The sequence below is a fragment of the Artemia sp. Qi Xiang Cuo genome, chromosome 19 (assembly GCF_049724085.1).
Source record: "Artemia sp. Qi Xiang Cuo chromosome 19, ASM4972408v1, whole genome shotgun sequence".
Lineage (NCBI taxonomy): Eukaryota > Metazoa > Arthropoda > Branchiopoda > Anostraca > Artemiidae > Artemia > Artemia sp. Qi Xiang Cuo.
The window spans coordinates 59712578-59727479 of NC_142812.1; the positions used below are offsets into that span (position 1 = coordinate 59712578).

The following is a 14902-nucleotide window of genomic DNA, read 5'->3' on the forward strand; positions in this document are numbered from 1 at the left end:
TAACTAAATGTGACGATTTATGATTTTTGCGAGTTATTGGGTTGAGGAATCTGGCGTAATGTTCTATCAATCGAAAGAGGAGATCTAGATCTGCAAGAATATGATTTTTAAATTGAAAAAAAAAACACAATTTTTTTCTCTATTTACTGCAGTTTCAAAATAAGTGCTGTATAATACGACTAATATCTCAAAGAAAAGCTAAGAACTTGAAATTTCTTCAAGGTAACGAAATTTTTTTTTAATATTAAAAAAAAATTTCATTCAATTCCGTACAATTTTAGCTAAAAAAAAAATATAAACTATTATTGTTTTTAAAAGGTCTGCGAATTTTTTTTGTAGTGTCACTGAAATGATCACTAGCCGTATCGTGAAAATGGACATAGTTTATTTTTTCTTCAAAGGGTAGGAATACTTCAAACTTTCTAACTGTTTAAAATCTAAACTTTTTAACTTTTACTTAAAAATAAAAATAGGTTTAAAAAAAATGTTGACTAAAAAAAGTGTTTTTTTTAGAAAGGACGAATATGTTTTCTGGTGTACTAAGGGGTCTGCAATTACCTTTTTGGGACCTGATTTGCCATTGATACGACTGAGCTTCTTTACAGCTTGAGACTATCGCATCTACTCCCCCTTCAGCCATCTTCTATCCATGGAGGAGTGGATCTGGAATGTTTGGCCGAGCCTGTACTGACGACAAGAGTATCCATGTAGCAAATATGACTCTTCGTATGCATGGCTCGAAGGTGTCGTCAGAACGTGGCAGTCTTCTCAGATCTTGTTTCTGACACCAAATGTAAGCCTTTACACTGGCCAGTGAATTGAATCCGGTCTGTTTACCGTACATTTCAATTACCAGGGATTTGGATAGGTTGGAGACTTCTGTGAATGCGTCGACTGAAAGCTTCCCTTCTGCATCCTTTATCCGCTCCGTCACAGACACCGTTTTTGAGGCAAAAGTTGGAGACGCCGCGGTGTTTAAGAAAGAAGCTTTCCCAACGCCGAAGAAAAAGTTCGCTGTGTCACACCCTGAAAGACAGTGCACGAACGGTAACATAATATGCTCCTCTTTGGACAAGTGGACTCCATCCGCCAGCTTGTGTACTGGGATAATGTAAGTCGGGAATTTCAAGAAAAGTTCGCTCAGTCCCTCAGCTTGCAGCTCTTCAAAAAAATGAACAAAGGCTACTGCCACGTCTGTGTCATCGGCATGCACAACGATGCTACAAGCGTAACGGCTAGCGTACTTGGCATGTGTCATAAGGCGTTGGTAAGCCTCTTCGTGGATGGAGGACAAGCATTCCTCGTAGTCACAGTGTTCTGGTAAAGTTGGACTGCTTCCACGCTTGACCATAGACACATTGAATCTCTCCTTGAACCCACCCGAGAGAAAAAGGTTGAGTGCGTTTGAAAGCTGATCACCCATCTGCTCCCAGGTTTCATACAAAATTTTGAGGAGCCGGCTTTTAGACGCTGAACTTGCAAGTACGGCATCCCATTCTTCACCCTATTACAGATTTCCGCTCAAAACTAAGAGCGGAAATCTGGAGGTTTTTCCCTTTCCCTCGTCAGAGTCTGCATGCTGATTTCAAAGAGATTGACTCTCCGGTGTCCGTGAGCATCCCAAACAGCCCGTCGTACCGATCTGTGACAATGTGGACTTGAGGAATACCCACTGGAAGGTCATTAAGCAACAATAAAAGCAAATTTTACTGCGAAGGGTTTGACTGTTTCAAACCTGGAAGGCCAATATGACCCAATCCTGGAGATTAAATCAATAATGTGTACTGGAGCTGAGGTTATTTCTTTGGATTTCAAAGTCACCGGCCAGCTGTGAGTCCTCCTTTTTTTCTTAGCCAATTCAACAGCACAGCTTTGTTCCCCGTCCTCATTTTCTAGCCAGAGGATGTCTTGGTAGATTGTTGCGGAAGATGTTAAAAAATGGATGGAGGGAAAGGAAGAATCTCTTTTGTGAGGATCTTTGCAACTGCTTTCTCCTTTTCTTCGCCGTAGCTCAACTGACCAGTAATGATTCTCTTCAAGGCTGTTACTTCAGAGCTCAGGAGATTGGTTCTAGGGACACCCTTCACTTTCTGAGTTTTACTATCTGAAGGGAAAGTTCGGAGTGAAACTTTTTTCACATCTTCTTTCCTGTTGCACGGAAAGTCCTCAACCACCACTTTTCCTTTTGTGGCTACGCAAGTAATATCAGAAACAATCTTCTCATCATCCACAACTTCTGACGTCACAATATTCACTAGGTCGAAGTCCACTCTGCTGAACGGATTGCAACATGTAGCGAAAATGTCTCAAACTCTATCTCGCGAAAGTTGTAATCGCGTCGTCGTTGACTGATTGTCTTCGTGATGTTTCAATGTCTCTGTGGATACGTTGACTACTCGCAGAAAACCATTTCTGATGGCAGAGGAAATTGGTAAGGTAAGAATCCAAGCTTCAGTTTGTCTCTCATCCATTTGTTCTCCTATTATTCCGGCCGTCGTCTTTGGATCTTTGTTCACTGTACATTCCATTATCTGATCAGACCGAGTGGCCGTGAACCTGGTGTGCGTTCTCTTTACTGCGAAGTACCCTTTCATGAACTTCCTGTGTACATCAGGAAAGGTTTGTGGTAAACTTCGCGTGTCTGATAGGTACTGTATGAGACATCTTGTATACTGAGGATGGTCAGCCGCCGCCAAGTATGGCAATATCCGAGCAGTTTCTGTCAAATGAGACTCCCAGTCACAGTCTCGTTCAGCATGAATGAATTGCATCGCTATTTCAAGTATTTCCAAGAACTGCCGCCAGAAAGCAAACGTGGGTGACGCATTTCGCAGGTTGTCGAAGGCATTCATTATAGGAGCCAAAGTGATTAAGGTATCGTTTGGCCCCTGAAGTGTTGGCATCGTTTGGCGTCAGCACCGTTTGCCAATGAAGTCCTGAATAATTCAATGGCACTACCCAGCTGGTCCAGACGGGATAAGTCTTCTTGTGCTTCGGAGTAATACTCTTCCAAGGACTCCCAGTAGAGGGCTAGCAAGACCTTGTACAGTATGCAGTAGGTATTGATAGCTTGGTAGTAGCCTTTCCCTTGAAATACCTTTTCGCAAGTACTATGAAGCAGCAGCTTTGACTGCACTATTATCTCTTTGAATCCGGAGCTGTCCATTATCTTACCAACTGCCTTGAGATAGTTGAGCAGGATGTGGAAGCCTCCCATCGGTAGGATTACGTTGTTGAAGTCATCCGGGTATTTAGTTTTCACTCCCTGTGCTAGCTGATAAATGAAGAGATCTTGCGTAACCACCGTATCGTAACATCCGACAGCTTTACTTATCACCATGAACGTTCGCAGAGATTTTCCGACTGTTGCATGGTTGTTTAGTGCTTCATGAAGGAAAGGCAAGTAAAACAAGTTGCTTTTAGGAACATTTTCCTTCGAGACTTTACTGCAAATCGTTCGATATCTTGGTAACGATGGGGGACTTTCTTCTGTGGCCCCAAGCTGTGTTGGGCATTCTCTAGCCAGCATTATTGCCTTGTACAGGTGTCTAATATCTTTTGGAGTCTCTAGAAGTAAGTTAACAGCTGTCACGTGATGAAAAAAAAATTCCCGCTAGGTAGCAGGTTACTAAACCAAAATTCCTATTATCGGGTACACTCGTAAAAAGTAGTAGACCCCTCAGACACAATAATTTAACCTTTTTTTTCTTAGCTCAATGCGTTCGGAATTAAACGGGCTTTCTTTTTTAATATAAAAAAATTACTTTATCTTGAAAAAATTTCGAGTTTTTGAAATACTCGAGGTGTATGATCTCCGATTATCAAAAAACTGGTTTTATTTGACAATTTGAATAGGAAATGCCACAAAATTGTGGAAAATCAATGATTTCAGAGTGGTCCAAGCCCCAATGCCCTTCTCCTCTGCATAAGTCTCTGGCCTATATTATTCAACCCTCCCCCCAAAATCTTTAGAAAGAAATGATAAATAAATACGGTTTTTTTTCACAGAACTTTTGCCATGCATTGCAAGAACCTTTACAATGTATTTCTTAACCAATTAGATTGTAATATTAGCATAGAATTTGGCATTAAAATTATCTCTTATTGCGGATCACTTCAAGCATCATAAGTAGTCTTCAAAGACAGCCTTGGGAAAACACCCACTTCTAGCTGAGAGCTTTATTAGCGCAAAAGCTTAGTAGTCATAGTCAATGATAGAATAAAGCATTCACAAAAAGCGTGAAGCAAGGAATATCCGGAATTCTCACTCCACCCAATAACCTAACCGGTTCTGTTCTTTGTTTCAAATAAAACGAAGATGGCTTGAAAGCCAAACTGTTTTACGACAAGATTAAGCACGGAGAAGTTGAAACAAAATCAGTTCGGATGTTCGTTACGCTCGAATTTGCAATTACCAACAAACATGGCCAAATTAAACTGATAAAATAATTATTGGTAACCTAGTTGTTAATTTTCTTGTTTAAGCTTGGGTATTTTCTTCTTTAAAACAAGTGGTTGCAAACTACAGGAGTAAATAACTTTTCGCCTTCATCCTTTCTTCTATTCCTCTGACCTGTTTTCCACTATCCTCAAGGACACTTTCGTATCCTTAAAGGGATCCATCACCAAGGTTGCCACACAATTTTTTTCTAAAAACATTTCAACGCACCTTAAAACTTATCCACCAAAGTCTCTGAAACGAAACTTAAATTCTGCCAGTGTCAAAATTCGACCTCGTGTTTTCTTCACATAATTCTCACTGCTTGATTCTCCCAAGAACAGACTTGAACCAATAATTTCTTGAAAAAATCCAAACCTAATTTGCCAGAAACAAAATTAGACATCTTAAGGATATTTTTTCTTTTCAAGAGCCAATTTTCCTTAATAATTGTCTCAATGCCCATTCCTAAAAGTTATTCTCACACCCATAGCAGCCAGGTGGCAACCCTATCAGCCAAATGCACTAAACGATCTTTGGAAACTATTTATGACAGATTCTACCTCGAGTTTTCAAAACTCGAATTTTCGAGTCAAAAACTCGAGTTTTTGAGTCATGACAGATTGACCAATCTTATTTGTAAAAAAAAATTAGAATCGTCAAACCTCATTATAAGCCAAATTTGGTGTTTTTGGCCTATATTTCAGAAACACCCCAACGGCGAACATGCGCCCTACGATATTCGTTTTCAGCATGGTCGGCTACCCTGGGGTCCACCCTTAACATTTTTGTACCTTCGGGCATGGGTAGGCTACGAATCGAAATAAGCGAGATACAGAATCTGGCGCTCTGACTATTTCAGAAACAGAACATATATCGCAATTTTGTCCTTGAAAAGACAAGCTGAGATAGTTTAATTTCGCAAAGATATCGGACAAATAACACAGCTTGAATAGCCATAAGTCGTTTTGAACAAAAGCAGCAAGTTCACATTTTCGTTCGGTTAAGAATATTTCAATTCCGTCTTTTAATAATGATTATTTATAAAAAAACAAGTTTTTTTTTTAACTGAGAATAAGGAACGACGTTAAAACGTAAAACGAACAGAAATTATTCCGTATATGAAAGGGGCTGTTCCCTCATCGACACCTCGCTATTTACGCTAAAGTTTTTTATTGTTTAAAAAAAGAGTTGTGAGAAAGTCAAACTTTATCGTAATGAGCGAGGCGTTGGGGAGGGCCCCTTTTATATACCGAATGATTTCTGTTCGTTTTAAGTTTTAATGTCGTTCCTTACTTTCAGTTTAAAAAAAACTTGTTTTTTTTTATATAATTTTTGAACGTTTTTGTATTAATGCAGGTTTTGATTTTGGTTCACCGTACATAAATAATTCAAACAAAATTTGCATATTAATTTTACTTTTATTTGGTTAAATGGCTTTCTCGAAACTTGTTTAATTAAATTTACGAACGTTTTTATTAGTAATAAATATACGTAACTTACGAATTAACTTACGTAACGAACTTCTATATTTATAGATTTTTAATACGTATATTAGGGGGTTCGCCCCCTAGTCAATACCTTGCTCTTTAAGCTAAAGTTCGAATTTTGTTCCAATTCTTTAAAAATGACTCCTTAAGTACAAAGGCCGTTAATTAGAATAAATAGCTCTTATGAAAGTACTAAAAAATCTTTGGATGAAAGAGCGAGGCATTGCCTAGGGGGTGAACCCAATCATATACGTAATATTTTCTGTTCGTTAAAAGTTTTGATGTTGCTCCTGACTTTCAGTTGAAAAACTTGCTTTTTTTATATTTAATTTCTGATCTTTTTCTTTAATAATGATGGGAAATCCGGTGCCCCCTTTATAGCAATGTCCCTCCCCCCCATGAAAACTTCCTTCATGGAAAGATCCTCCCATATATCCCCCGACCCCCCCCCTCCACCTTCCAGAAAAAATCCCCCCTGAAAACGTCTCTACTTCCCAATAACCAATACTATATGTTAACATTGCGTAAAGTTCATAACTTTCATGCCTCCCCCCGGGGACTTCTGGGGATTAAGTCAGCCTAAAAGACATAGTTATCATATTTTCGACCATGCTGAACAAAATGGCTATCTCAACGATCACCCCTGGAAAAAAAAAAAAAATGCATCCGTGATCTTTCTCCTGGCATAAAATTCAAAATTCCACATTTTTGTAGATAGGTGCTTGAAACCCCTACAGTAGGGTTCTCTTATACGCTGAATATGATGGTGTGATTTTCATTAAGGTTCTATAATTTTTAGGGGTCTTTCCCCCTTTTTTCTAAAATCAGCCAAATTTTCTCAGACGCGTAACTTTTGATGGGTAAGACTAAACTTGATGAAACTTTTATGTTTGAAATCAGCATTAAAATTTGATTCTTTTGATGTATCTAATGGTATCAAAATTCCATTTTTTAGAGTTTCGGTTACCATTGAGCCGGGTCGCTCCTTACTTACAGTTCGTTACCACGAACTGTTTGATAATCTTCTTAAACTTTGACCTCTTGACAACCATTTTACTTCTGCATGTAATAATAAAGTTGTATAGACGGAATCCATATCCTTGCAAAGATTTTAAAATAAGTGACTGTGAAGGGCATGGCTCTTAGTAAAATTTATAATCCAGTATTCTGATGCACATCGTTCAATTATGGTGCTAATTTTTTTGCTCCAAGGACCTCTTGGTGAATATGACAGTGAGTAAATCTCTATGGTCATAATTAGTAGCTTGAAAAAATTATTTGATACCAGTGCTTTTGCCACTAATTGCTCTTGAACCATCTGTGCATCTTCCACAACTATTTTTTCATTCATTCTTTAAAAATTAATCAACTCAGAAACTTATATCTTTTCCTGTAGGACGTTCTGAAATTCGACTATCATTTTTCAATATTTTACTTTAAATTCTTTTGCAATCCTACAATTTTGGTACACCACCCTATTTTGGGTTGCAACCCATAGTTTAGGAAGGTCTGATACAAACCGTACAGATTGCACAAATTATCAAACAGTTCGTGGTAACGAACTAAAAGTAAGGAGCGACCCAGCTCAATATTAACCGAAACTCTAAAAAACGGAATTTTGATGCCAATGGATACATCAAAAGAATTCGATTTTTCTGCTGATTTCAAATATATAAGTTTCATCAAGTTTAATCTTCCCCATCAAAAGTTACGAACCTGAGAAAATTTGCCTTATTTTCGAAAAAAGGGGGAAACACTCCTTAAAAGTCATAGGATCTTAATGAAAATAACACCATTAGATTCAGCGTATGAGAGAACCCTTCTGTTAAGGTTTCAAGCTCATATCTGCAAAAATGCGGAATTTTGTATTTTTTGCAGGATCACGGATGCCTTTTTTTTTCTTTTTCTTTTTTTCAGGCGTATCGACCAAGCGGTCCTAGAATGTCGCGAGATGGCTCATTCGAATGGAAATTAAAAGTCCTAGTCCCCTTTTCAAAAAATGGAGAACAACGAGGCCCCTTCCCACGCTCATTTTTCCCCGGTCACCGGATCCAAATTTTGAGATAGCCATTTTATTCAGCATAGTCGAAAAATCTAATAACTATGTCTTTGAGGATGACTTAATACCCCACAGTCCCCGGGGGAAGGGCTATGAGTTATGAACTTTGCCCATTGTTTACAACAGCTCCCTATTCTTGCGGTATGGAGTTGCTAGTCCAATGTCCACGGTGCAAAAAAGAAATCAGAGATATCGGAGGCAGATTATTTGTGAAAGCACCTCTGAAATGTTCCTTCGTTGATAATCTATTTGTTATTACATATTATTGCCCTTATTTATATTTTTTCCTTTTCTTTTTTTCCTGTCAGTTCTTCTTTGTTTTGGTTTTGTTGGTATTTGTCAGAATTTATTTGTTTCTTTGCCTTTTCTTTCTTTATAGTCCATCAGTGTTGTATTTTACATTTATGATGGGCGGTAAATTTGTACATACATACATATAGTTTTGGTTCTTGGGAAGTATACAGACGATTTTAGGGGGGATTTTCCTGGTGGAGAGGGGGAGGTGGTTACGTGGGAGGATCTTTTCATGGGGGAAGAGAATTTTCCATCATGGGAAGGTGGATTTCCCAGCATTATTTAAACTATGATCAAAAATTAAATAAAAAACATGTTTTTTCAACTGAAAGTAAGGAGCACCATTAAAACTTAAAACGAACAGACATTATTACGTATATGAAGGGGTTAGCCCCCTCTTTAATACCTCGCTCTTTACGCAAAATTTTTTTTTATTACTTTCAGAAGAGTTATCTATTCTAATTAAATGGGCTTTGTGATTCGGAGGTCATTCTTAAAGAATTGGAACAAAATTCGAACTTTAGCGTAAAGAGCGAGGTATTGACGAGGGAGCGAACCCCCTCATATACATTATAATTTCTGTTTGTTTAAGTTTTAATGTTACTCATTACTTTCATTTGAAAAAAAACTTTATTTTTTACCTAATTGCTTACAAACCCGGTAACGAGTGGGCTCATTATCCAATACGGGTACACTCGTATATTATTACCGAGTGGACTTCGTAACGAGCACCAAAAATGACGTAACAGTAAATATGATTCATGCTGCATCATATAGAGGGTACCTAAGGGCCTAAGCTAGGGCCCCCCCTCTCCTCCGAATTCCCAAGTTTTACCAAATTCCATGGAGCTTCTTGTTTAAATTATCAATTAAATGTTTTTTTTCTATTATTGCCCCCCCCCCCTTAGTAACAACTCCACGTACGTGCCTTGCTTAAGCCCAATGAAGATTTTTTAAATCCTGTTCTTTTTTGTTTTGTTTTTTATAGAGACTCCCACTTAGATTTTATTTCAACTACGCTAAGATACTGTCAATGATTAGCTTTCCTGGAAAACAACCTTTATTTTGTTTTCCATTTTGCCTGTCTACAAAGCTGGAATTAAATCGAAATTGATAACCTTACTTTTTGTCGAATGTACAACGCTGGATTCACTAAATAAAAGGTAATGAAATATCTCCCCCTCCTCCCCCCCCCCAGAACATCACTGGCCTCATCTCTCTTTGCAGGGACCCTTAAAGGGTATATGAAATATTTAAAACTATTACCTACTATTTAAAAAATTCCCGAAGTTCAAGCGTAAAGAAAATGCATTATACGAAAGGTATAGACTGTTCAAGTATTTTCTTGTGTACCCAGTCGCGAATGGCTCAAGCCCTCAAAATAGTGGACAATTAAATTCTAAGGATACTCCCCTTCCCTCTTCCCACCCGAAAAAGCGAAATTTCACTCGTATGCTCCACGTAATTCCACGTAATCGATAATTATTCCCCTGGTAGCCACTTAGGATATTAGAGGGTGTCGGAAAAGGTGGGTGAAAAGTCAACAGAAATATTTTTCAATACCAAGCAACAGTTTTTAGAGCTACGTGGGCTATTTTTGACGTCTGAAGTCACCATAAGGGTTATTATCACATATGCTTCATTCTTTCCTAATATCTATTTGGAAAGAATGAAGTGAAAGTAGAAAGAATGAAAATAGCTATTATTTATAGCCAATATTAATATTGGCCTATTTACAGGGAAAAAACACTTAAATTTTTTTTAAGCTTTCACTAAAATAGCTATAGCGGGAGTAGTAATTGCGCAGTAACAAAGCTTAGTTTTACGTCCAAGGAATGCAAAATCCAGATTTTGCAAATCAGATTTGTTGGCAGACAAAAAGTGTTTTTATTTAGTTTGAAAATTGATTCAAAGTTTGGCGTTCGCTTTTGGACCATCGAGTCTTTTTATTCTTTTATATTTATTTTTCTGGTCAAAGACCAATTGACTGTCTTATGAAAGGGGGTTAGGCAGCTACCGGCTTTGTGTGTACCTTCAGCAACTTTACCAGTGACATATTCTAGGAGGGTAAATCTAAGATCCAGAGAGTCAAAATAGAGGGAGATAAAAGAGTCCAAACCTATCTGGGGACTCTAAAAGGGACCGAAAAGAGTGTAGTTTATTTAAATAATTTGCGCTTGCTGTTGTATTAACTCTTTTCCCTCCGACTGGGGAAATTTTTCGAAACCTTTTTAAAGAAATAAAGCTTTTATTACCTTTGACCACCTTACAAGTATACAGGAGGGGTGCATAAGGTCCCTTATCCCTTTCTTCCAAGTTTTGAGGGTTATACAATTTACGAAACCTCCCTTCCTAAGTTATAATATTCAAAAGGAGTCCTGTTATTATTCATTTTTTCCTAGGTTCCATACTCTGTGTTGGTATACACAGAGGTTATTACACTTATGAGAGATAGTATGTGACCCCTCAGTCGGTTTTGCTTTAGTTTTAAGTATTTTGTTTTATGGGGTACAAGTGGTGTTTTTTATATATATATTCGACAATTTAAAATCTTTCTACCCCAGACCCTTTTTGTATGTCTAATATTTTTTCAAAGTTAAATATAGAAGACATATCCAAGGCAGGGCCATATCCAGGATTTTTGTTCGGGGGGGGAGGGGGATTACCCGATTTTTTCCCGTGGACTTTGTCTAACATCATCGAGATGGGTATTTTTTAGACTAATTTTTGACTCGGTCAAAAATTTCGGGTGGGTTTCAAACCGGGTAGCCCCCCCCCCCTGGATACGGCCTTGATCCAAGGGGCAGCATTTCAGGATAAGATGATGTTTAAAAAAAAGGTTCTAGTATCTTAGACCAGAAATAAATTGAATAATAATTATTGAAAGATATGTTGACTAGCGTCTTTTTTTTTTAATCCAGGAAACTGTCTTTGAAATCACATCTGAGTCAAAGCCTTAGATTTTGTTTTACAACATTGGTTTTAATGCGGTTGCGGAGACATTCTTTTCACTTGTTTAGTATTTTTAGTACAACGCCGTCGGGTATTTGCCTATTCTGCTTGTATGCTTGGTAGTAATTAGTAGGCAATACAAAGGCTCGGGAATTTTAAAACAGAATTTGCACTTTACTGAAACAAATACAAATGAATTTGCATTGTCAGTTTAATATGCATATACTGATATTCAGTAATCAAGATGTTAATATTATTTGATTTATTAAGGTTATAAAAGTAAAAATATTTATATTTTTTCAGTAAAGTGCAAATTTGTTCTGGCCTTGGGAAGGCATAGGGGTTTTGCACCCAACTTATGTTAATTTCTGCTCGTTTTGAGTTTGACTCCGTTATTTATTGTAATTTCTGTTCGTTTTGGGCTTCATTTATTTATCGATGCTGATTTGCGGTAGTTTCACGTTTGGTAGATTATTTGATTTTATTTTTGCTCAATTTTTGTCTAATAGGGTTCTTTACTTTTCTTTGAAAAACTTACTGCGTGGAAAAAGTTTTATAAATTAATAGTATGAAAGAACCATCCAACTTTACAATTTATTTTAGGACTACAGCGTCAAAGCTGATGTAATAAATTTAATTGTAAAAACTAGAACACTCGTCAAAGCTACACACAAATATGACCATGAGGGGGGGGGGCATTGTAGAGGATTTTCCCTAGTGGTCGTCTGAGGGTTTTTTCTGAAGAAGGGGCATGAAAGACATTTATTTGCATTTTTTTATTTTTTTGGGACACGAAAGATATTTTGATTATCTCCTGTAGATCAAGTCAAGGGTATAACGTCCGTTCTCGTAAGTGATCTAAAAATTTTGAAACCGTGGGTGAAGGCTAAAATTTCGGAAAAATTTAGCCAAGGAACGATATATACATATAGAAAATAAATTAGAAGATACTTTTTGCGTGTTTATATGTTTTATTGTTAGTCCAGTTCGAGGTCTGAATTCATGTAGCCTAAGTCAAAGAACCCCTCCCGAAAAGCCACCGCTTACGTACATTTATGGTGCCGGGTAATGTCACCTCATCAGTGGCTCTAGTAATTTTCAATTCGTTTTTGTTAAAGCTTCAACAATTTGCTTACACTCAGTTTCTGTTTTTCGCTCTCATTCCTAAAAACCTAGAACAAGGGCCATAGTCCTTATTTCCTCCAAGGGGCTGCCGTCTAAACCGTCCATGCAGCCCCAACCTAGAACAAAGGCCATAGTCCTTATTTCCTCCAAGGGGCTGCCGTCTAAACCGTCCATGCAGCCCCAACCTAGAACAAAGGCCATAGTCCTTATTTCCTCCAAGGGGCTGCCGTCTAAACCGTTCATGCGTTCATACAGCCCCAACCTCGAACAAGGGCCATAGTCCTTATTTCCTCCATGGGGCTACCGTCTAAACTGTTCATGCGTTCATGCAGCCCCAACCTCAAACAAGGGCAATAGTCCTTATTTCTTCCATTGGACTGCCGTCTAAACCACTCATGCTCTCATGTAACCCTAACCTCGAACAAGGGCCATAGTCCTTATTTCCTCCGTGGGGCTACCGTCTAAACTGTTCATGCATTCCTGCAGCCCCAACCTCGAACATGGGCCGTAGTTCTTATTTCCTCCATGGGGCCGTCGTCTAAACTGTTCATGCGTTAATGCAGCCCCAACCTCGAACAAGGGCTATAGTCCCATTTCCTCCATGGGGCTGCCGTCTAAACCGTTCATATAGCCCCAACCTAGAACAAGGGACATTGTGCTTATTTCCTCCATGGGGCTACCGTCTAAACTGTTCATACGTTCCTGCAGCCCCAACCTCGAACATGGGCCGTAGTTCTTATTTCCCCCATGGAGCTGCCGTCTTAACTGTTCATGCGTTAATGCAGCCCCAACCTCGAACAAGGGCAATAGTCCTTATTTCCTACGTTGGACTGCCGTCTAAACCGCCTATGCGTTCATGCAACCCCAACCTCGAACAAGGGCCATAGTCCTTATTTCCTCCATGGGGCTACCGTTTAAACTGTTCATGCGTTCCTGCAGCCCCAACCTCGAACATGGGCCGTAGTTCTTATTTCCTCCATGGGGCCGCCGTCTAAACTGTTCATGCAGCCCCAACCTCGAATAAGGACCATAGTCCCTATTTCCTCCATGGGGCTGCCGTCTAAACCGTTCATATAGCCCCAACCTAGAACAAGGGTCATTGTGCTTATTTCCTCCATGGGGCTACCGTCTAAACTGTTCATGCGTTCCTGCAGCCCCAACCTCGAACATGGGCCGTAGTTCTTATTTCGTCCATGGAGCCGCCGTCTAAACTGTTCATGCGTTCATGCAGCCCCAACCTCGAACAAGGGCAATGGTCCTTATTTTCTCCATTGGACTGCCGTCTAAACCGCCCATGCGTTCATGCAACCCCAACCTCGAACAAGGGCCATAGTGCTTATTTCCTCCATGGGGCTACCGTTTAAACTGTTCATGCGTTCCTGCAGCCCCAACCTCGAACATGGGCCGTAGTTCTTATTTCGTCCATGGAGCCGCCGTCTAAACTGTTCATGCGTTCATGCAGCCCCAACCTCGAACAAGGGCCATAGTCCTTATTTCTTCCATGGGGCTACCGTCTAAACTGTTCATGCGTTCCTGCAGCCCCAACCTCGAACATGGGCCGTAGTTATTATTTCTTCCATGGAGCCGCCGTCTAAACTGTTCATGTAGCCCCAACCTCGAAGAAGGGCCATAGTCCCTATTTCCTCCATGGGGCTGCCGTCTTAACCGTTCATATAGCCCCAACCTAGAACAAGAGTCATTGTGCTTATTTCCCCCAGTGGGCTGCCGTCTAAACCGTTCATATAGCCCCAACCTAGAACAAGAGTCATTGTGCTTATTTCACCCGGTGGGCTGCCGTCTAAACTGTTCATGTAGCCCCAACCTCGAAGAAGGGCCATAGTCCCTATTTCCTCCATGGGGCTGCCGTCTTAACCGTTCATATAGCCCCAACCTAGAACAAGAGTCATTGTGCTTATTTCCCCCAGTGGGCTGCCGTCTAAACTGCTCATGCAGCCCCAAATTAGAGCAAGGGTCATAGTCTTTATTTTCTCCATGGGGCTGCCGTTTAAACCGTTCATGCGTATGCCTTCACGGTCACGCGTTTGTAACTACCTCTGGTTATCATTAAAATTTTTGTTTATTTTGAGCTCATGAATTATCTATTCAGTTGCTTAGATATTCAAATTGTTTGTTTAGTTTCTTATCTGGAGTCGGTTTCGTTTGGCATTTAATCTTGTCAAATAGTCCTTAGGATGTAAAGAGAAATTTATGGACTCATTTTTGTTAATAGCAATTGTTTTCAAAAATTACTATTTTCAATTTTTTAATGAGTCTTTGTTAAATGAATAATAATTGCATTGAATTTAAATATTTTTTTTTAATGAAGAATATTTCATTTTGTTAATTTATTTTGTTTAATAGACGTTCCGTTACGCCTGAGCCACTATTTATTCAGATCTGTCGATCATAAAGCCAAGTTTTATGAATGAAAAGGGTTTTTCTTGTTATAACATCAAATTTGTATTTCTGAATTGTAAATTAAAGTGAAAGAATTTGGTCTGAAAAGCTTGTATCAACACTAATTTGTTTCCAATTATTCTCTAC

General features: G+C 39.0%; 1 protein-coding gene and 1 pseudogene across 3 annotated transcripts in view; one reads left to right on the top strand and one right to left on the bottom strand.

Annotated features, from left to right (window-relative positions):
* LOC148941067 (putative Na(+)/H(+) antiporter nhx-9) overlaps positions 1–14902 on the top strand; it is a 265572-nt gene that overhangs the window by 128684 nt on the left and 121986 nt on the right. The gene's annotated exons all lie outside the window — the stretch shown is intronic.
* On the bottom strand, positions 644–2292 carry LOC148941068 (uncharacterized; annotated as a pseudogene).